This window comes from Peromyscus californicus, unplaced genomic scaffold (assembly GCF_007827085.1).
Source record: "Peromyscus californicus insignis strain IS unplaced genomic scaffold, ASM782708v3 Scaffold_3__1_contigs__length_106647218, whole genome shotgun sequence".
In the NCBI taxonomy this organism is placed as follows: domain Eukaryota; kingdom Metazoa; phylum Chordata; class Mammalia; order Rodentia; family Cricetidae; genus Peromyscus; species Peromyscus californicus.
The window spans coordinates 32,978,788-33,003,090 of NW_026294551.1; the positions used below are offsets into that span (position 1 = coordinate 32,978,788).

At 42.8% G+C, this 24,303-nt stretch overlaps 1 protein-coding gene across 1 annotated transcript in view; it reads left to right on the forward strand.

Annotated features, from left to right (window-relative positions):
- The window catches only part of Ankfn1 (ankyrin repeat and fibronectin type III domain containing 1), a 393,623-nt gene that overhangs the window by 124,614 nt on the left and 244,706 nt on the right, over positions 1-24,303 (forward strand). The window contains exon 2 of the mRNA XM_052757767.1: positions 15,961-16,001. The gene's annotated coding sequence lies outside the window, so the exon portion shown is untranslated. The remainder of the gene's footprint in view (positions 1-15,960; positions 16,002-24,303) is intronic.

Consider the following 24,303-nt stretch of genomic DNA (forward strand, 5'->3'; position numbering starts at 1 on the left):
TGATTTAACACAGGGATAGAGAGACAGCCCACTCTTCCATGAATATTTTTTTCCTAAATTTCTCCTGTTTTCTTACTAATTTATTGAATCCGACCAAATAGTAGGGCCATTTTGAAGTTGCATTTATATCCCAGTGGGACCTCTTGCTCAATTACCTGTTGTTTGTTTTCCTGAAACAGGATCTCACTGTGTGGCCCTGGATGATCTGCTTATTCACTGCCTAGCACACAGCACGGCCTCAAACTCACAGCAATCCTCTCAGCCCCCTGGGATCTTGATTGTGACTTCATTAATTCTAAAACTAAATTTTGAGAAAATTTACATCTTTACAGTATGTAAACGTTTGGCTCTTCTGATGTTGGGGTACAGCGCACCCTCCCCTTCTTTACTTTGCCTTTTACATCTTTGATGAACTTGCTTGGTTTTGTTGTTCTGGTTTGGTTTGGTTTGCTAGTTTTGTTTTGTCAGGTGAGTCCTGCACATTTCAGAGTTTCATGGGTGCTTTAGTTTTGTTGATAATCCAAATACAATCGGCTCTGATTATATTTACATGTGGTTGTTTTAAAGGGAAGAGACTGACTTATTGTTTATTTCCTGTTTAATGACCTTCTTCAGCCCTCATCTATTTTGTATTTTTTTTAAAACTGATTCTTGTGAGATTTTTTCCAAAGGTATTTTCTGAAAAGAATGACTTTCTCCCCACTTTTCCAACAAGCAAAGGTCATGCTCCTCACTTCGGGTCTGACTTTCATGACATCACCTAGAACTCCTACAACAATGGAATCGTGCAAACTCAATTTGATCCTTCCACTTTGCTGCTCCTCTTTCCTTGTCTATGACTCTCACAGTCCTCACTTTTCCTGATCTGTGGTGCTTACAGACAACTCTGTCTCTTGGATGGAACCTCTGCCTGCCCACACCAACCCTGGCCTTCTCCGGCCTGCCCAAGTATACCTCCTGGGATGGCCAGACAATATTCAGCACCCCAGTTCAATCTGAACTTCATAAATCAACAACAAATGTGCTTTTCATATGAATACATCCACAAATGTGCTTTTCATACGAATACATCCTATACAATATTTGGAACATCTTTATACCAAGAAGGTTTTTTTAAAGAACTATTTCATGAAATTTAAGCCTGACTGTGTGCCCCATGATTTCACTTGGCAAAAGTCACCCGAGTACCACTTCCAGTCCCTAAGCCAATTTCTCCTCTATGACACATCTCTATGTGCATAGGCCTATTACATGTTGATTTGCATTCTCCTATAATATGTTCACATGGAGCTTTGTGTCCCCACACCTGGAAAAGACTGCATAGCCTAGGCACCTAATGTATGTGTGTTCACTGAATTTTAAAAATACATGAGTGGTGGCAAGCCAACCATCAAATATTTATGGAGCATTCCTGAAACACATAGAATGTGAAAAATGTTGATGTGTAAGTAGAGGAGCAAGCAGGTGTGACTGTACCCACCAAATTCCGAGCATCCAGGGGAAAGAGAAAAGTGAAGCCAGGTTTTGGGTGTAAGCATTGGATTTTTCTTAAATTCAGAAGACAAGTGAAGGTGGCACTTTATCTTCATTCATTCTAAAGAGCCACGAGTCCACAAGAGAAGTCAGGAAACCTCAGATGTAATTCTGACTCTACTATGAATTAGGAATTTGACCTTACATGAAACATGTCACCTTCCTGTTCTCAATTTCTTCATCTTTGAAAGGGGATAATTTCTGCGCACACCTTTTCATGACGGAGTCACTCAGAAGTGACCTATCACGGAGAACCTGTGCACTCACAGACAGGGTATGATGACTATTCTGTTGGAAAAGCTGTAGCAGAGCCCTATTCCTCAGTCCCAGCCAGGAAGGTCATGTGAACAGTAACAGAAACACTCTGAAGAGTTACACAGCACCCCAAATGAGTACCAAAAGGGGGAGCCTTCCTCCTCTCCCTCAGCACAGCCTCCCACAGGGTTCCCCTAGCAGGTTGCCCTGCCTCCAGTTTGGATGGCCTACATCTGGCCACCAAGACAATCTCCCTAAACACTGGCATGCACCATCAGAGGCCTTCCTTAATCTCTCCACATCTTGCAGGACGTCTAGGGAGCTTCTTACCCTAGGAGTGTAAACTCTTCACTACACCCTACTCCCTCCCTGCTTCCTGCTTCCTGCCTCAGAGCACCTCTCTATGAGGATACAGACAATCCCTGCCTTGCTCTGCCTTGCCTGAGCCAAACTCCCCTGCCCCTCCCCCAGCCCTTAGCTTCTACACACTCAGAAATCATCTGGGTCCCCTGCATCTTGGAATAGGAAATGCCCTGCCCCCTCCAGACAGGTATCCCTGGTCTCCTGGCCCTGTGCAGCACTTCGCAGTGGCAGCACGTGGACACATACAAGAATGGATGCTGGGAATGGGAAAAGAAAAGGAGGTGGAAGAAGCTACTCTCCACATGTTGGAATGTTCTGTAACTGTTTAAAACCAAGGAATGCTCGCCATCACATAAGGAAATGTCAGAAATTGCACCTGCATTTATAACTGTGCTTTGGAAAAAAAATAGGCATACAAGAAACACTAAGGTAAAATGTCAACCAAAGTGGTAGTCATTGTGATTTCCAGGTCAGGGAACTTGGCACTACTGCCACTGTCTTTTTCAAATTCCTTGGCTTCTAAACTTTGTCACAAACAGGCTTTGCTTTTATTTCAAAGGCAAACATTTTTAAATAAGCTGGAATTGAGATTCAGGCAAGTCATTTCAGTCTGGATGACTCCCTCCTCTCTGTAGCCTTACTGTGAAATGGGCTGTCTCTCAGGCATCATCAATACATGCTACTTTCCATGCATCAGTTTGAAGACCTTCCCACATACCGACTTCCACAGGGAAGAGGGGACACATTAGACCTTTGCACCCCCAGCTCCTGCACTTGGGACTGAAGAAAGTGACTTTGTGGTCTTCTTATTTACTCTCAGTTCATTGTCCAGAATTAGTCATGTGACTTCATTCATAAAGGAGCCAGGAAAGCAATCTCCCACACAGGTAGGAAAGAGTCAAAGGAAAAAAGGGAAGCGCATGCAAGCTTACCTTTTTTCTCAGGCTTCTTTTATTTTTTGAGATTTAAACTAAATCATTTCCCCTTCCCTTTCCTCCCTCTAAACCCTCCCATACATCCCTTCTTCCTCTCTCCTTTTTCGTTCATTGTTGTTACATGCATATATATTGGGAGTTGTCAACACACACACACACACAATCTTAAAGATGACCTGTTAAGTCTGTACAATGTTATTTGTATGTATGTTTTCAGGGCTGACCACTTGTTATTGGATAGCCAATTGGTGTGCTCTTCCCTGGGGAAGACTGTGTCTCCTGCTCTCAGTATTCCTTGTTGTATGCTTAGCTTGAAGCTCAATAAAATTGAATATAGCCATGTGTCTGATTTTCTAATAAAAATATATAACTAGTAAAATAAGCTGATTGTAGGGAATATATTAGGGACAAGAAGACAAGAGATGGGCAAGCTGTCATACTGTGCCTGCTTTCTCTGTAATGGTATCAGAAAGCCGGACAGTGTTATGATCATACTTTATGGATCAGAAGCCATTTTTTCAATGTAGACAGTTCAGCTAATGTCTAACACTTCTACAAGCTGTGTCCCTCTTTATATTCCCACTCACAGCCCTCGTGCTACTAAGATTCAAGAACGCGATGTCACATCCTTCCTAGCCCCATTCTCCTAGACCAAGATGTCCTTGGTTGCAGAAGGAGACTTGAAAATACTTGTGTTTGGGGGTTGGTGTGGGGCATAAATGAAGCGTTTATTTTCATGGCACAAAGGAATTTCATGGCACCCAGAGAATTGTGTCCCTGAAACGTACTCTTAAGATCAAAGGCCTTAGCTCAGCTACTGGAGTACTAACTGGCCTAGTCCAGTTGTCGAAAATTAGCTTCTGTGTGAACCAATTAAAACAGAATAATTAGAAGTTGTCGGCACTTCCAAATATTTATGCCGGTGGATGCAAATATTTATTTACATATCATCTGTTTGCAATTTTTCTCACTTTGCTCTCTGTGAAAGCTCCTCATAAAACCACCAGTCTCTTCCTCTCTTGATGCTGAAATCACAAGCTAAACTTATTTGACTCAAATGGCAGAAAGCTAAAATATTTTTGTTAGGCTCTCTTGACAATCTGTATTTTTGACAATGTGTTTATATTTCTCATTTATAAAGGAAAGTGATACTGTAGCCATCCTTTCAAAGGGAAAACTCTGATTTTTTTTTTTCCCAATCCATTCTATTTTTCCATGTGGTCCTCATTAAAGCAATTCCCAACTTTGTTGATTTTCATTATATCTATAGAGTGCTAAAACCTACTTTCACACTTCTGCAATTGGTTAGCAATTATCAGTCAGCTCTGCTGGACGTCTTTTCCCCTACAGTGCGTTAGCTCTATCTCAATCCTGAAGTATCAAGAAATGTCAGGGTATTTTGGTCAATAATCCCTACTGGATCTTCCTTCTACAACCTTAGTCATAAATCTCTCTATCTCTTCCAAGTGTGTCTTCAAATCTTCTTTACCCTTTTGAAATCCATCTACTCATCTGCTTTCTACGAGAAGCAAAGGCCCCTATCCATCTCTTGCTAAGGCTAATGCAACAAGTTCATTAACTTATTTACGGGTGATACCGTTTACTACCCCAACTATGTATGAAACTCAAGTTCATCGTGGAAAGACTTGGAGAAAATTCTCTCTGTTTACTATTAGCGTGCATTTCCAGCATCCCTTTTGGCAGCTTTGCATGTTAGTGTTTTGTTTTTATGATTCCCAGGTACATGTGATATTACATATTCAACTTCATTTCCCCTAAACATTCTATCATAGCACTTCCTCCGTATAATTACAACTGTTCATAAAGCTACATTTCCCCCCAGTGGCTATAAGATAGTCTCTTACTAGATGGGTATGTCATGGTTTCATTAAGCATTCTCTTACTGGATTTAGAAGCATAGAAAGTGTTTTGTTCTAGATCTGACTGTTCAGTTGACTTTCCTGCCGGTAGACACAGAAAACAAGGAAGGCGCAATTTACAGTACCGGACCCACGATCTTGGCTAGCAGCCCAACCCGAAGTATTGTCCCAGGAAGGAGACAATTTTAAAACACTGGAGAAAAGAGAAGTATTCTTTACTGCCATTTCCTAAGGATGCCCTATTGGAGTCTGTGACCTAAGAGTGTAGACCATGGGGCATAACAATTGTGGTTCTTAACTGAGGTGAAGAAGTCCACTGTGACCTGGGGTTCCCATATCCTTGGGACAAAGAGGTAGACAGACCTGTACATCCTGTTCCCCCTTCCTCCCTCCCTCTCTTCCTCTCTCCCTCCCTCCCTTCCTTCCATCACTCCCTCTCTTAGAATCATAAATATAATTGACATAAATGAGAAATTTCTATAATTTATGCCAATTATATTTATGATTCTGTTCTTTCTCTCTTAATTTTGCAAAATCAAGACATCTCAATGGTGGTTCTTTTCTTCAGGTCTTTTGTGGCTCAGTCCTGTGATATATATTCTGGCCCCCTTCCTTTCCAGTCTAGTTTGACCCCTCCACCAAGTACTGAACCAAGGATGGGTTCTTCACAAGGGCCCAGCATCTCTTCCTCAAATTTTTGTTTTACTTTGGAATTGGCCATCTCTGCCTCCCTGCCTTAGTTACCTCCTCATCTCTGTAACAAAATATCAGGACAAAAGGCACTTGAAGGAGAAAGGGTTTATTTTCGCTTTCAGTTCCAAGAGGATACAGTCCATCAGAATGAGGAAGGCATTGCGGCCGCAGGAGCAGAGAGCTATCTGGTCATGTTGCACCCACACCCAGGAATCAGAGAACAAATAGGAAGTGGGGCCAGGCAACAAAGCCTCAAGACCAGCCCCCAGTTACCCACTTCTACCAGCAGAGCTTCACCTCCTAAAGGTTCCACAAGCTTCTCAAACAACCCATCAGCTGGGGACCAAGCGTTCAAACACACGACCCTATGGGGAACATTTTAAATTCAAGTCACAGCATTACTACACCAGCATTCTGCAGGCCAGCATTTAGATTGTGCCCCTTTGAACAGGCAGTATCAGCCTCCTCCAGAGGCATGTCAGGCATGCAGGTCCCAAGGCCCCACCCACCTTCATCATAAGGACAACTTGGGAGTACGGTCCACATCCTGGATTTTGACAATATACCCAAGGTGATTATGGGAATCATGCCAGTGGAGCCAATTCTGGACCTTCCTTTGCTGGCAAATTCACCTCAGAGCATTTGGTTTCAAGCGATGCTACAAGAAAACCTCTTCCTGATGTAGTTATGTTGGTACTGCCTCAAGCACACTCTTGTCCCAAACCTTGACTATTCTCAGAGTTTAAGACCTCAAGCCTTGAGAGCACTACACTATTTGATTAACAGCAAGAAGTGTTATGTCTGTGGCATCTACCTACTGCAATGGTGAGTGCCTCTAGCATTGATTTCCCTCTCAGCCTCCTCTCTTCTCAAGCCATCCTGCCATTTTTTTTTAAAGGGTAAGATGGCCCTTACGTTGTTTCTCACCTTATCTAGATGTGATGCTGATGCTGCATCCCAGTGCATCTCACCTTAGTCTTTCCCTTGCTTCCAGCCATATCTGCCTGCTTGCTTCCTGATGCTGTGTCTGATTCTGTAATTTGAGATCGTTCATTAAGACAGGTGACATCAGTCACGTTAGAAGCTGCCAAAAATGCCATGGTTCAAATAAATCTTGTAGGCATCTAGCTCTCCCAGGAGGGGTGGATCAGTCCATCCAACATCTGCCTCCATCTATACTCAAGGCTTCCCTTGGACTGTGGGATGGGTCATCTACATTGTCAACCTGACTACATTTAGTGACCTCAGACGTGAGCGAGGCACATCTCTGGGTGTACCTAGGAGGATGTTTCCAAAGAGGACTGTGGGTGCCGTGGCCTGACTCCTGAACCAAATACAAAGGTAAATATGAGAAAGCTAGCAGAGTGAAAGGACGCCCCTTTCTCTGCTTGCTGGCCCTCCATGAAACGAACTGCCCTGCTCTACCAAGCCCACCCCAGTAGGATGGATTAACACCTCTGACATCATGATCCCAAATAAATTCCTCCTGCTCTAAGTCGTCTGTGTTCCAGTGATGTGAGAAGCAGCTGGCACAGGCAGAGCTCTCAGTCTCAGCAGTACCAACGTTGGCCTTGACCGCTGTTGGGGGTCCTTTTCCTGTGCAGCACAAGAAGTCAGTAACTCCTGCATGATAGCCATTATGATAGTCTAAAAGACGCTTCAGCGCCAAATGTCACGTGGTAACAGGTAAGGGCAAACTCCTTCAGCAGAGAGAGCCGCAACCACAAGGCTAGCTATCTCGTTTTCTCAAGCATTCCAGGGAAGGCTGGCTGCATTCAATTCCTATAACATCGATCAACCCTGCTTCACCACTACAGAAAAAAACAAGCAAAACAAAATAAAACAAGCCTTTGTCTCATTGGCCAAATGGATGAACTCCAGAGCATTCCATTTTAGCCTTCCTAGCCTGCCTGGGTAGCTCTGTGGAGAACCATGTAGCCATTCCAGGTCCCTCAACTTAGTAGCTTTAAGGGACTATCTCTCAACAGTTCTTCACATTCGATACACTCCAAAGCTGTTTCCATTATCTTCTCTGATTTCCTGTTGGAATTTTTGAGGCCCCAATCATGCCCCTTTTCTAGCTTTAATTTTAACAGCATTGAAAACTTTCCAGGTTCATATCTTCCCTCGATCTTCAGAAGAGCTAGTGTCCCCAAGACACAGCACTAAACTGAAGCCCAAAGCTGAGACTCTAGGTCTCTCCTCTAGGTGGAATTTAGCACTTTCGGGCAATTTGAAGTCTGCAAAAGGCACTGTTGGCCTCCAAAGCACATCTATAGCAAGCCATCATCCCCAAAGTGAGTCAGAGATGAAGGTTAGCCAGGCATAATGACCCGTACCTATAACCCCAGTTCCAAGGAGGCAAGGAAACAGGGGCAGCCTGAGCTACATAGTGATACAAAGAACTGGCGCTGTAGCTCAATGCGAGACCCTGCTAACTCCAGTCGTGAGAGCTATCCCAAGAGTCAGAGTTTCCCACCTGAGTCCTTGTGCTTATTCTTAATGTCTCAGAGCTTTCCAAACTGCCATGATTTGCTGGGATTGGGATGCTAACTAAGCCTTTACCCTTTTTTCGGTGCATGGGTTTGGAAGTAACAATTTAACTGCGGGTTAGGGAGTATCCAGTGACCCCAAACATACAGAAGCTGGCAAGCTTCATAGAAGCTGGGAAGCCAGGTTGCTCTACTCTGAACTGATGCTGGACTAACAGAGGTAGCCATCTGAGCACAGGCGTAGAGGTCATCTACTAAAATATCACCATCTCTTTGCTTTGCTGTCAATATCTTGAAAGTCTGAGAGTTTTTAGAACAAGGGACCCTACTTTCCATTTTGACACCAAGATGCCCCAATTCTGTGACTGGTCCTGAGCAAGAAATATTGGTGACAGAGGCGGTGTAGGTGGGGAAGCTGCAGGGGAGGCAGAATCCTCCTGCCTGAGATGCCTGGAGGCTCGCCCTCTGCTGCATAGCCACAAGGTGCAGAACATTTTTCTAAACGCTGCAGAAGATGAATGAAATTTACCAGAGTTCACACGCTATGAATTCTAGCCATTTGTTCCCCAGGTGGAGGAGGGTTAGAACAGTACCCATCAGGGTCAGCTTTTGTGAGAAAGAATTTTAGTGCCATTTCTTTTATTTTGTCTTGTCTTCCACATTTCTTATATGTGGGCTTCATAAAAGATCTTGTAACTTCAAAGGCAAGGCTTCATTAAAATTGATAGCTTGGTATGTACACACACAGTCCAGATTATGTTATTTAGCACAGATGAGAAAGACAGTCTATTCCTTACTCAAACCCATCACTTTGATATTTGAATAATTAATCCTAAGAAATTCATCATTTAATTATAAGGCTTAAACAGTGCTTAAGTGACATGAAAGGTTTCCAGGAGTCTGTATCGCCAGCTCACAGACAGAGAAATGAGAGAACAAATGTCTGAACACTGAAAATATTCCAAACTGGATCCTGTTTTAATGATGTCACGGAGGAGAGATTTAATGAGTGGAACTTACGGGCATTCTTAGAGCAGACCACCTTTGTAGCTGCCTTTCTCCTTCAGCCTAGGTTATTACCTGAAGTTCCTGGTGCAGAAATTAAGACCCTTTTAGAGGACTGGTGTTAGTTCACCAAAGAGATGTGATTGACACAGCATGCTGTGCTGGTCCCTAAAGCATAGCCCTGTGAGCACCTATGCCTCAGCTTACCCATCTGTGAAGGCAGGGCATCAGGCGAGAAGACCTTGTGTTGTTAACATGCTCACTCTCTGGGTGCAGCTCTGTCTAGGTCTGGTTTAAAGCAACCGCCCTAGTCCCCTACAATAGAAACTCAGTGTAGCACAGGCTAGTTAAACTTTCTGGTGGTTCTAAGCAAAGAAGCCTATTCTCAAGGACAATTTTCACTAAATATAAAAACTATAGAGGAGAGGACTGGAGAAAAACTTAAAAGTTTAGGCCCAACAGATGTTAATTCTGGAGATAACTTTCCCATGCCATAGCTGGGTGATTGTCCTGAGCCACCATTTAAGGACTTGAACTATGCGAGGACTTCTGACCTACAGGGTAGTAAATAACTTGGGGTTTAATTTTAGGATTGAATAGTCAACATCCCTTCCGATAAAAGCCCTCCATCTTTCCAGCCAGGAGACCCTGCTCCTCTCCTAGCTAGCCAGCCACAAGCTAATTTGAGGAATCCTACCCTTTCCCTTTCTTCTGTAGTAGAATGTAGCTCTTACAGCATCTCTTCAAGGCCTCAGTCAACTTTGCCTTTTCAAATGCTCATTAGTACAGTATAGAGGCTCAGAAACCAAAAACAGAAATATATAATTCAGAAGTCCCATTATCAATTGAATTTGAAGTGTCTTTGGTAGATCTGTGTGTGAACACTAGGTACCCAGCTTGTGGGGCTCTTTTGAAGACTGTCAAGCATTTAGGGGTTTGGGCCTCCTGATGGAAGTAGTTCATAAGGGGCAGGCCTTTGAAAATGGTACCCACCCTTCAGGTGCTTTTTCTGCTTCTGGTCTGTGCAATATGAGCAGCCACTGCCCCGCACTCCCGCCACCATGGACTCACAAGCCCATCTACATCTCTCTTGTATGTTAACAGCCTTTGAATGTCTTCTGCAGCTTTGAGCATAATAGTCAATGTGGCTGAGGGGATCTAACTTGTGTGCTATGATCCCCACCTTAATCTTCCATGTGGAATTCTTTGATCCAACTGTTGCATGCTATTTAGTGTTACCTTGGTAGGTGTCCTGCATTGGGGCCTTTTTGCATGGTGCTTTCTATAGGGAGTGCTCCTTCAAGCCTACATCAATTCACTGTGAAATCTCAGTGACCTGAGATATGTATCCCTGGCCACCAAGGCCATTGTAATCCATATGTGTCCTTCAAAATGCTTGCCAAGAAGGTTCTTCTGATATGTAAATAAGGAATTTGTCCTCTCCCTGGGATTTACAATAAATATAAAAAGTTCTAAAATAGATTAAAATGGATGTGCCAACTTAGCTGTCTTGGATCTAAACTCACCATTTCCCACAAATCGATACGGCCCTTTGGAAAAAGTCTATCTTGCTCTATGTAGGAACAGCTTCACTTGCTGCAGCAAAGCTCTGTCACACCAGCCACCTCACATCAGTGTAAATGTGGTCTGTTTTCTAGCAGGTCTCTTGTGTAATTAGTTGACTGACTTCAAATGCCCTGGTGGTATACAGCAACTGTGTGTGTGTGTGTGTGTGTGTGTGTGTGTGTGTGTGTGTGTGTGACAATGATAGACCCAACACCTAGAACACATTTGAAACATCAACTACGTAGTGACTTATGTCCACAAAAATAGAATTAAAGGGTAAACATGAGTCTGGAGCAAGGGTCAGCAATTAAGGTTAAGTTAACAAGCAGTTGTAGAGGGCCAGGGTTAGATTCCAACACCCACTCTGGGTGGCTCACAACCAATCCAGCTCCAGGGTTCCAGTACCCTCTCCTGGCCTCTGCAGGTAGCTGTACTCATTTGTGCATACCCGCACATAGTCACCCACGTAGATTACATAATTGAAAATAAAATACATCTTTTAAAAAAGAATAAAAGCACGTTATATAAAATAATACGGCATTATCTTCTTTTCATTGAAAAAACTTGAATGATAGAGATTTGCACATGTAAAGAGGTATGGGGAAGTGTGTGCACACATTTACTCACATGCTTACTCTGATAAGCATAGGCCATTAAGAATGCTGCCCAGATGCACCCTGAATCATGACTGTCTCTCAGATGCAAGACCTGATGAAGTAAAGATGAAGTAAAGCACTTGCTGCTTTACATACGTCAAAATAAACCTGTGCTGTTCTGAGCTCCCTTGCCTCACTTTAGTGCCTTCGGCAGGTTCCAAACTTTCCGAAATGAAAATTGTTTATTTCAATTAAAAACACTTTAACTGTTAAGAAGCCAGAGAGAAATCAAAACACAAGAAACCATTTATAAGTAAACACAGCAAGGCAGTGGAACGCCCACCCAGGTCTAGGCAAAGACACCAGTGCTGAGACTCTGAGGAAAAATAGGCGAATTCCAATGCCGTAAGAGAGGCCATTGGAAATGCTTAGAAAATTCTTTAAACACCAGCAGGGATGGAGGAGTGGACTGTGAACTAAAATGCTACTGTGTGTGAAGAGTCTCAGCAACCAAGCTGACAGGACTTTCTCAAGTTGAGCCTGTGGCATGTCAATACTGGACCCAAAGTCTGAGATGAAAGGCTGGGAAGGTAGGTGCCTGCCTATGGCTATTTAAGGAACAAGAGCAGGACCTTTTCATCCACATAGAGGGTACAGTCCTTTGGATGGTACCGGCTCAGTTGGAGCTTATTAATGTCATTTGTAACTATTGGCATATCAAGCACTTAGGATGATCCAGGTGCTTGCCCTGTTCCTTATGTGCATTGTCTTCCAATAAACATAGTAGCCAGGAGAAGTTCAGAGCTGCTCTTATTCCCATTTTAAGAATGAAGTCATCCAAACTTAGGTCAACTAACTGGCTACAGGTCGCCATGTTGCTTGGTAGAATTGCAGAGACTGGAATGTTCTCAGAAGGGGCTTTAGACTAAGGCACTTGGACTCTGACATCAGATCCCAGTGCTTTCCATGTAAAAGGCCAGGTGGTTTTTGTTTTTCTGGAAGTAATAGGTCAGAATCTAGGACTTCATGCATGTTGGGCAAATGGTCTGCCACTGAGCTACATAGCCCAGCACTGAAATGTCAAGTTCTATTTAAAGATTGTTTTATCAGAATGCAAAGGTCACCCACCATTCATAAAGCCTTATCTGATAATTAGCAATATTTTCCCTTGAATAAAATCTTCATCAATTCATTATTGAGTTACCAAATCATTTAAGACGTTGCTCCCCAGCACTCCCGGGAATAAATGAAATCTAAAATAACTTCTCCTACCACAGCCTCAAGCAAATAAGTAAAATGAACATCAAACAGAAAAATTAGTTGAGTATTCATTATAGAAGGTAAGAGCTACTTCATCTCAAAATTCACAGTCTTGGAATCTCTGAAGTATGTGACAAATATTGCAAATGGCAGCCGTGGGCTTAGTCTCTCAAAGGAGCCAATTCCTCTTGCCCAGACCCCTTGGCCTTGATGATAGACTTTTGCTTGGTATATGACACCCCCCTCTGCAAACACACACACACACACACACACACACACACACACACACACACACACACACCTACACCTACACCTGCCTTCTTCCTTCCTCCTCAGGAGTAGGAACCAAACCTCCTTAGGTTTTCAGGAACAAACTTATCATATAAAAGCATTTAGGCAGTTCATGATGCAGTAAGCACTTAGGACTCTTACTAGCTATCATTATTAAATGTGAATTTCTCTTTCTAAACCAGATCCCCACCTTCCCCCTCAACAGCCATTACTGTAACTCTGAATCACATTGTCATGGGGTCTCTCCAAACTGTCTGGTAGTCTCTAGAATCAGACATATCTTTTTAGAAATGATGAGATACATGATTAGGAGCCAGCAATGTGTCCTGCACACAGTGGTACTCAACAGATCAGTGAATGAGTTAGTTCATCATAAGAGCCCTCTTTCTCCTTTGTCTGCGGTGGAAATAAACCTTAAAAAAGCAAAGATGAGGTTTTGCATAGCTGTGTAGTCTCTGTTCACTTATTCTGTACCCCAAGGAAAATGATGGGTACCACCACGTTAGGTAGCTACACAATGCTCTCTTGAGGACAGCTTTGAATAGTGTTTAAAGTAATCAATGATGTCGTACAAAATTGTTGCCCAAATGAAGAGTCCTTGTCCATTTAATCTTTGAAATAGCAGACAATTTTCTTTGTTCATACTTTCATGACTAAAGAGCCAATTATCTAAGGAAATAGTAAAAACTTTTCTTGGTAGGTAAGAGAGTTCTAAATTTGTTTCTTAGCAACCAGTTCCTCAAAGGAACTCACGAGGACACAATTTTTGAATTTTCAATACACATTTATATTTAGAAGGACAAGAGGTAGGGGAGCATGTGCCAGCCTGGGAACAGAGAGGCATCTGTAAGTTCTTCCAGTTAGTGGCATGCACATTATACTACAGGGCCACTACAAAATTCAGCCAATAAAAATATATCACTTGCCTGCATAGACAGCAATTATCCCCATTCTTCATGTGGTCAGCAGCTTAGTAATTTGACAGTTTTGAGCTCCCTCTCCATGGAAAGTAATAAAGGATTAGGTGGCTTGCTAAAATATTAAAGGGTTTTCTAATGTAGATACTGGTTGCATTATACTCAGCTCACAGAAATAAAGTTCTGATAAACTAACCTGGGAAAGAAATTTGGGATGATTCTGACATTCAATCATGGAAATACATTACCTAAGTAAGAATAACTGAACTGCAACCTTCCTGGGCCCTGTTTCTTACTTTGTTTTCCAACATGGCCTCTAATAACAGTAACAATGCCGATTAATATTTAGCAAGTCTTTAATGCACTAGTCATCTTCCTGAAACTGTAACAAACATCTGATCTAATCAACTTACAAAGGACAAAAATGTTGTTTTGTCTCAGAGATTTAGAGGCTTTACTTCATGACTGGTTGTCCCATTGCTTTGGGCTCCTGACAACACACAGTGGTAGAAGCCATGGTAGAGGGAAAAACCATGCCTCTCATGGCCAGGAAGTAAAGGAGATATAAAGGAAGGGATCAGAGCTCTTCTGTCCCCTTTCAGGACACCTAAAGACCTTCTACTGAATTCCACTTCTGTCATTTAGCAATAGTGCCAACCTGGGGTCCAACCACTTAAAATCTGAGGTTTTTGGCCTGGGACATTCTAGGTCCAAACTATAGTATCCACCATTTTATGTAACTTTTTTACATTTATTATCCATTTTAACTCTTAGAATAGTTCTTTGAGATAGCACTGTTGTTTTTGGTCCATCAGTGAGCATTGAGGTAGCCTCTTAAAGTTACACTACTCTTTAGAAAGATGACAGAGGTCAGGGCTGACGGGATGGCTCAGCTGGTGACAACAAGCATGAGGACCTGCATTCTCTTCTCCAGCATTCATTTAAAAGCCAGGCAATGGTCTTGTGTGCCTGGCAGATCTCAGGAGCTCACTGGCCTGCCAGACCAGGGAAAACAGAAGTTGCTAGATCAGTGCGAGACCCTTTGTCGAGGGAATAATCGGGGAAAGATAAGTGGAAGAGAATAGAAATCTTACAAGTTTTCCTCTGGCCTCCACATGTGTGCGCACGGGCAACAGGCACTCCAATACTTACCACTACATGTATGCACCCCCAAATACACACACACAGAGGGGAGGCAAGAGGGGGGAGGAGGAGGATATATACACATGGCAGAGGTTGGAAATGTATTACTCACATAGTGACTAATCAGACTTCTCCAGATCAGTGTCACTGGTGAGAGCTTTGTGAGGGTCTGAGGACCCTTGAATGACATGAATGTTCAGTCTAAGATATGTCCTGGATCCACTCAAGTCTCAGAATGTATAGAGTCTGTTGGGAGGGGGCCATGGGGATCATGGCTGCCATTGCCCGCGAAACCTGCTACCCTAAAAAGTACTCCTCTGGATATAACCAAACTGGTTTTTAAAACATAGACTTGGAAGCAAACTGAAGGGTCTGAAGGGCTGCCACACTGAACAAATTGCCCGCACACTTGGCAAATCTCTTCTAAGCAGACATGTAGCTTAATTGTTTTCCCTTTTCATTGCCATCTTAAAGAAACCTGGCATCCACCGCAGTCCCCCTTCAGCGGCCCCACAAATGCTTTTTATTTCTTGGAAAAGAAAACTGTCCACTTATCCCAATAAGCATGAATTGAGAAAATTATGACTTTTTTTTTTTGGAGGCCTTTCTTTTAATGGAACAATGTGTCAGAACTGGGCCTTCAAAAACAAGGTAGAATGTCAATATGAACCAGAAAAAAGAGACCGCTTGCATCTAAGCTGGTGACCGACTCAGTCAGATGCCTCCTAGCCCCTCTTGCAGGATCAGTGGTCCTAGGAGGCAAAGAAAGCATCAGCACTCAAGGATGCTCAGGAGTTGCAAACTGAGTATGCAAGGAGATATGAGGGTTGACTTAAATACATCCTCTGTGGGTTCCAGCTTCTTGCTCCCTGAGAAGAGCCTCCTGATAAATAAGTTTTCATCTTTAGAGTCCTCATTATTTTTCCATCAGTGGTTATACCTTCAAAGGCAATTCAATGTGGTTTCCCCCACCACACCATTTGAATTAGTTTCTGTACAATTTCTTCAACATTCTTCTCTCTTTGTTACAGAGGCTACCCTTCAAAGACAGACATTTCACTTGCAGCAAAATGTAAGTACATTTCCTCTTCCAAATAATATCTCCTTCTCAGCTATCATTCTTAAAGCCTCCTTGTCTTTAAGGTTCCCATCTCCTACCACTGCATTTTTAAATCCTGGCACAACCAAATTTGGTCACAGTTTGAAGCAAATGTTTCCCACGACTGATTTGGGTAACACCGTGGAAACATCTTAGAAATGGTTTTGGAAGCAGATTGAAGCTGATTGTGGCTATGAGAATATTGCATCTAAAACTCTAAATAAAAGTGAAGGGGGACATTATGCATATTCATCACGATATTATGGCTAAATGACATCAAGCATCAGAATATTCATAACCCCTCAAGTGGCTTAGTTCTCTTCCCAGTCAGTCCTTACCATGGGTTCACAGGCCCCTCCCTGTTTAACTGCATGGTAGTTGCTTCAGTAATTCCTTCCTGTGTCTGCTACATTGTAGCCACTCTGTAAACCCCTGTTATTTCTAGAGCGACTCTCCTGTGTGCTACATTCTTTCTCTCTGGAACTCTCAGTGTCTATCCCAAACTCCAAATCTCTTTCCTTCAGGAAGACCAGATATAATTGAGGTGGGTCTGAATTTGGATGATAGGCATTTCTCAGTTTTGTCTTTAACATTAGTATGTGAGTCTATCTCTGAAATAATCTGATAATACATAAGTTCAAAAGGCAGAAAATTGATTTAGGTTCAATATGAAGATGGCAGAAGATTCCCAATTATCTGAAAATGGTAGCAAGTTCCTTGTCAGTGAAAATAAGTGGTCATGAGATAAACAGCCACGGGGTAAAAGATTGAGCCAGCCATTTGCAGCTCTGGGCTTATACAGAATTTCCAATAAGGGGTACATCTCAGCAGCCATTGACACATTTAACTAGACATTCTTAGACCCGTCAGAATCCCACGCTTTCACTGGAATTCTGCATACCACACACGTTCTAATAAATTCCCCTCAGATCATTCAGTCCCTGAGACAGTGTGTTCAGCTGAACTGCATGAAAAACTTAGTTTATCCTGACTTCCCAGGGTGATGCCTCTCTGTTTGCTCTCTCCAGCAAATTGATCCCACTGCTCGCCACTAAATATTCAAACATCAGCAGCAAGAAGCATTCACTTTCAGAATCATTCAGACTTCACGTCCAAGTGTTATGTATTCACCAGACTGTTGATAATGTCAAGGTCCATGTTCTACTGTTTTGGTCTAGAATGTATTATCAAGATACCTGCATGTTAAGAATATTTGAAGTGGCTTTTATCAATAAAGCCACAGTAGACTTTCATGAGAAGTCCTCCTTTTCATGTGTTATCATGAGCCCATTACTTGTACAAATGTCCCCTTTTGTTGTTTTTCTCTCATTAGAACATGGAGCTCATTTCCAGAGAAACCGCCTTGTGTATAGTTTCCTATGTATTCATATTTAATAGCTTCTTAGCATATGTCACTGCCTGCTTAGTTCTACAGTGTTTTCAGTGATTTAATATTAAATCCTAAAATGTAGTTTGCATGTGTTCATGGTGAATATTAGGTGAAGGGCAATTTAATAATATATCTGTGAGGGGGGTATGTGTACATGCATGTGTGGAGATCAGAAGAGGGGTTCAAATCCTCTGAAACTGAAATTCCAACAGGTGGTTGTTAGCCACCTGATGTAGGTGCTGAGAACCCAACTTGGGTTCTCTGGAGAAGCATTCCATGCTCTCACATGCTCATAATGGCTGGGCCATCTCTTCAATCCCCAGTTTAATGTTTTCTATGATTTATTTTTATTAATTAACTATGAGTGAGTCAGAGAGAGCCATTACCTGTAAATATGAGCATATCAGTGATGACTGTTACCCCCAGATCTCTTTATCAAGATTTAAGTTAAAGCACCTTGTAGACTGCAGATCAGAAGGAGGGCAAGGAATTGGCTGATTCACCACAGAAGTTGCAAATAGTGATCATACACAATGCAAAGAATTCCAATGTGGAAACAGCACTGGAATTTTATAATACCCAGACAAAGGGGATCTTTCTTCAATGCCTGAGTCTTCTCTGAGAGACTGAGAGAAAGTTGGTCTTACCCAGGGAGTCACAGAAGTGCATTGGAGATTGGACAGAAGTACATTCTCCGTTGGACAGAGACTGGAGAGATTATTAGCAGTTAAGAGCACTGGCTGCCCTTGCAGAGGACCCATTTTGGTTCCCAGAACCCACATGGCAGCTCACAGTTGTCTGTAACTCCAGTTCCATGGGATCCAATGCCCTCTCCTGATCTTTTGGGAACCAGGCACATGATTGGTGTACAGACATACACACAGGCAAAATACTCATACACATAAAATAAAGTAAATAGCTGGGCAGTGGTGGTGCACTCCTTTAATCCCAGCACCCAGGAAGTGGAGGCAGGTGAATCGCTGTGAGTTTGAGGTCAGCCTGGTCTACAGAGCAAGTTCCAGGACAGGCTCCAAAGCTATGCAGCAAAACCCTGTCTCCAAAAACCACAAAACAAACAAAAAAACAGAAAACAACAACAACAACAACAAAAACGTAAAGAAATCTTTTTAAAGTATATAAAGAAATAAATAACAGCAGCCAGTGGCTACTTGGTTTCCTTTTGGTGGCTACTTTCATCAGCATTTCTGGAGCACAAGCAAGGACCAGCTACACAGCCATCACCCCTGCCCGCACTCAGTGCTCCATTTATGGGGTTTTGAAGCTGTGTACAGAACATGGAATTACCAACTTCACTGGAGGAGGACAGCTTAACCCAATCAGGAAGAAATGCCCCATGGGAAAATAGGGCGGGGCCGTGGAAGGAACCTCCCAGGGTGAAAATCAGCGTCCATTTCGCTTTCTCTGAGGTGACAGGATTCTGAAAATGTTGCCACCTCACCTTCCATGTTCTTTTATTATGGGATATCAAAGAGGAGAGAGGCAGATGGCTTTTGCTGACTGTTGGAAAAGTTATTATGATAACCACATAAGATTACGTTGGTGGGGGCACCTAAAAGTACATTGGATGTGTAAAGGATTTGTATGAGGACTTTTGCTTGTTTGTTTGTGGTTGGTTCCGTTTGGTTTGGTTTCGTGATTCTGTTTTCCGGGGTCCTTGGCAATCTGGTGTCAAACTTTGGATCTTAAGGTCAACACTGTACCATCACAGAAGACAGAATCCTGCCGAGCCCACGCCGTCTCCTTCAGTCTTGTGCCCGCCGTTGTGGGTCTCAATTCTCCATTCTTCGGGCCCACTGCCTTTGACGGAGCACTATCTTCTCTCTGGGTGGTAAGGGTGAGAGGGTTGCCAAGCAAACCTGAACCATCCAGGGGCCTGTAAAATGCGCAATTGCTTTTTAAGAGGCATGGCGATATTGTGTGTTCCTTTCCATTTTTTGGCAGTCTGGGGTTTCTGCTATTTGTGGTTTTGCAATTTCTCTTTTCACAGACAACACCCTGGCTCTCGTTCAATGCCCCATTGGTGGGGCTGAGGTGATGGGGGAGGGGGGAGCTTCCCCAGAGCTCCATCTGCTCCAGTGAAAAGAAGGGAACAGTAATGAAAGAAGTCAGGAAGAATGTTTGAGAATGCTGGAAGTAGGGGAGCTCAGGCGGAAGAAGCAACTCTTAATACATTGTGGACCTAGAGTTTTATCTGGGGGCTTTCATCGATAGGGCGAAGATTTTTTTTTTTTCCAATAAAATCCTCTTGAAATTTGTCTGGGCTACAATGTCAATCTCTCCCCCTCCCCACCTCCTCCTTTTTCTTTTCTTCTTCCTCTTTCTCTCTCTTCCTCCCCTTCCCCCTTCTCCTCCTTTTTTTCCCTCCTCCTCCTCCTCTCCTCCCATTCTCCTCCTTGTATTGACCAAGCTTAGAAAAGTTTTGCCCTACCCTGACCGCCACAGGCTCCTGCTGGCCTCTTCTTTGGATCATTCTGTATGTATCTGCTTGCTAACTACTTATTTCGTATGAATTAGCTCACATGTGCCAGAATCTGTTACCGCTTTCCGTTCTGATGCCCTGTGCATCTCCCTCCTAGTGGTTGTAGTGGCCTTTCCAGATCTGTGGTGTCAGGCAGTAACGATGGGGCACTTATCTAGACTGAGTGGTTTGTTCTGTCTCTTTGCAAAGACTTGGCTGCCTTCAGTTGCTCTCTCAGAGCTGCTAGGTGCAGTGCTGAAGAACCTGAAGTTGCATCCGTGGTCACCTTGTATTCCTTCTGTTTGTTTCTTTATCTCGAAATAGTCCCCAGGTCTCCACATCATGGTCTCTCATCGTTCAGCAGAGATCTAAGACTAAAGGCCATCTATTTCTATCCAGGTCATGACCTAAGTGCCATCGTTTCTTATGTTTCTAAGGAATTTAAAGGTAATGGCTATTTGTATGTTAACTACTATCGCTGAGTTCTGCCTTGGAGAAAATATGACCTAACTGTGTATGTATTCCCAAGGGTTAGCAAATCACTCTTGTTATGGACTAATTGCAGGATTGCAGGCTTTTAATTTGAGAAGACACATTCCATGTCATACGGTGCAATAGCCCAACCTAAGAAGTCACAACTCCCGTTAGGAAGCACCCTTCCTTTCCTCTCCCAGGGCATCCTGCTCCTCCTTTTTAACAGCTTACCTACCTTACTGAGATGGCTTCGATATGACTCCAGGTCATTTGGGTTGCCTTTGCCCTTAAGGATTCACTTACAGGAATTCGTTCTTCCCACAGGACAACCCTGCAAATATTTTGGAATCTAATCTCCCATACTCTCAGAGTCTTCCTTACCCAGACTTAAACTTCCCCAATTCCTTTAGCCATCCTTCTAAGAACAGGGTGAGTTAGCCTTTTCAGTTTATCCAGGTTCCCTTTTCAATGTCTGACTTAAAATGTTACAGCCTGAAATAAAAAGATACTGTTGAGAAGCCCGGCCTTCCAGAGTTCCAAGAAAACAGAAGGAAATGACACTTTCATCCCAGGTGCAGGATTTCTATTAGTCTAGCGTGGAATACATCCAAAAATTTAACAACATTTTGTTCCCAAGGTTAACCTGGAGGTCTTAGGAGGCCACATCTAAGCTGCCCCAGCTTTGCCTACGCTTCCGCCCATGGTGTTCCATAATGTGAGACCTTTACCTGGATCCCTGGGACACATCTCGGTCTCAGACTCTTCCTGAGAACCTATAGGTGTTTTGATTTTTTTTTATTTCTTTAAATCCCTGTACCAGTTTGATTTGCCTCTTGACTTTGATTGATAAAGAAGGAACATCTGGATTTTGAGCTCCTGGAAGGTAGATCCGTATTTTATTCTTCTTTGTCTTCCCTGAAATGTCTGTGACATTCTCTGGCATGCCCCAGTGTTCAGTGACTGCTTTGCTGGAATCCATCAGCAGATTCTAATGCAGGCTGCTTTCCAGCCCCAGCAGGGACCTAGCTGTAGATTGATACTGGTGCCCTGTAAAACTAAACAGCTAGTTTTATGTTTGTCTGCTAGTTCATGGCAATTTTCTCTACTGAAGCTGACTCCAGTGAGTCCTCAGGTCTAGATCACTCAGTTATAACCAAATTGCCTTTGTCAGCCATGTGTTTTATCTCTGAACCTGTTCCTGATGTGAGAAGATGACTTTATGACTGTCTCACAGGTTATTCTAATGATAGATCCATGTAAAGAGTATAGGAAAGCCATTGGTAACAGGACAGCAATAATCGATAGTCAAGAGTGTCACTGTTTCTGCTTTTGTTTTTCTGATGATGTCATCTCCCTGCATTAAGAACAACAAAGACAACAGGGCATAACTTGTTCACGGCACCCCATAATAATCCCAAATAATTTCATAGTTGAAATGACAGTGCAGCTTGACTAAATAACCATTTCATGGGCTACAGATTCAATGGAAACAGACATCTGAAGAGGTGAAGAACATGATCACCCTTTACAAAAGACGTTCAGAAAGGACTATATCTTGTTCTTCAGCGGAATGTCTCAAGATGGCCACCCACATTCCTTGTGATGACTGCTCAATCCTCGTGTATTGTTTACTTTTTGTTGCTGTGATAAAACACCATGACCAAGGCAACTTAAAGAAGAAAGGCTTTATTTTGGTTTATAGCTCCAGAGGGAGAGCCTACAATGGCAAGAGAGGCAGGGTATCAGGCTGCCCAAGCAGGAAACCAAGAGATAACATCATCAGCCACATGCAGGAAGCCACAACAATAAACTGGAAAAGGACACAGCTATAAACTCTCAAAATCTACCCAGGTGATGTGCTGCTTCTGGCAAGGCTCTACCCCCAAAGGGTCCATAATTCTCCAAACAGTGCCACTAACAAAGGACCAAGTGTTAATTCCACGAGCCTCCAAGTCATATCCCATTCACACCACCACACTTCCCTTCTTCCCTATTGCTGCGTGCACTGCAATCCCACCTCCTTCCACTTTCTCCTTCATTTACCTCTTCCCCTACTCATGCCCAGCCTTCTAGAATCACCAAGTTACCACTGGCCGATGATATTCTCTCCACAGCAACTCCACTTCCTATGTAATTTCAATATGACCTTTCCCCCACTGCTTCTGAAAGTGATACAGGGCTGTGCAATGGTGAGCAAATCTTGCACACAAACACACACACCCACACAAGCACGTGTACATGTATGTGTATACCCATATGTGTGTATCTGTGTGTGTGTGCATACTTATTGTAAGTCTTACTGATATGATGGGTATATAGCACACAATTTACAAATGATAATAAAATATGGAATACAGAATTACAGCTTCCCTATAGCTCTCTGGTTCTCACATGATTCTGCTGCTCTTTTGGGTTGAGCTCTCCTATCTGTAGCCACCGTAAGGCTGAAATTGAGGAATGAGTATAGTTTCCATGTAAATAGAGTTGACAGTTCTGCTCACGCTCATGACTAAGGCCAAAAGGAAACAAGAGTGCATGTCTTCCCGATGTTGTGAGCACACTCTGTGCAAAGCTGGACACTAGTTTGTTTTTTTACTACAACTGTATTCCTTCAAATCTCTGTGCTATTCATCATGTGACAGCTGTAGGTAGAACATTCCTTTTTGCTTAATCTACATTGTTAGAATTGTGCCTATAACTTCTTAATATGGACACTTAACAAGAGAGTAAATTAAAGCCTCATCTGTAGTATTTGCCAATCTCTGTGGAATAACCAATCTCTCCTTTAGGGAGCTGGGGGATTTAGCTCAGTAGTAGCACTCTTGTCTATCAAATACAAGATCCTCGCTTAGACCCCCCCAAAAAAAGCACCAGAAAAGTGAATGATTAATTAATGAGTGAGCACTCCTTTCTGGACATTTCAAATGCCAGCATGCTACTCAATGCAGAGTTAGGGTTATAGTCAGTAACACACCTTAGTACATTACAGCATACAGATCAAACACTCGGAAAACAACACAATGGAGCAAAGCAATTAAAAAGTGATGATTTTTGAGGATTTCCTTCCTTTGTTCTGAATACAAGTTATGTAACTGTCCTATAGAACTTAACCTCTTAGAATGTCCGTGCTTAGCAAATAGCTTGCACATTCCTGGGAACTCCAACAATCGCTCCTTGTACAAACCCTCAATAGCATAACACTCATCTTTCCACTTCAATAGCAGTGGGGAATAGGTGTGAGAAGAACAACCCCAAGACTGGATCTTTACAAGTCATTGCTATTGTTTGCGTCTCTGACTTACAAATCATTTTTCTTAAAACCTAGTTTAGAATTTGGTCAAAGGTCAACATGCTATATCTCCTGAAGCCATTTCTCACTCTCACCACCAAAAAAAAAAAATGGTTGCCTCTTCACTGCTGTTTAGCAACACAAAGACTGTATCACTAAATCTATTCTAAACAGTGTTTTAGAGTGCAAGGGACATAAACACAAGTTAATAGAGAATGGACAAAAAAATCGCCCAAACGCCGATATTCAGTATATCCACAGAGAGTGAACAGTGTAGTGGGACAGTGTATTACCTGAACAGTGATGCTCCAAGAGAAATGGAGAACTGCTGAGCAGGAGAGCTACTCTCTCCCCCCTGCATCCTTAAGAGATCTCCTTAGGTGGCTAGGTCGATTTACTAACTCTATGGACTGTATAAAAGCCCATAACCTTGGGAAATCCCCAGGGTCTACAAACTCAAATGAATGAAATCTGTGTGTCTCAGGCCTTTCTTTTCCAACAGCACACTGATGATGTAAGACATAAGACCCCTTACTTAGCTACTGAAACAGCACATGTGCGCTCATACAGCTGGAGCGGCAGAATCCTAACATCTGATAGTGGTGCCTGTTACCGGGCAAAAAGGTCATGAGACACAACAAAA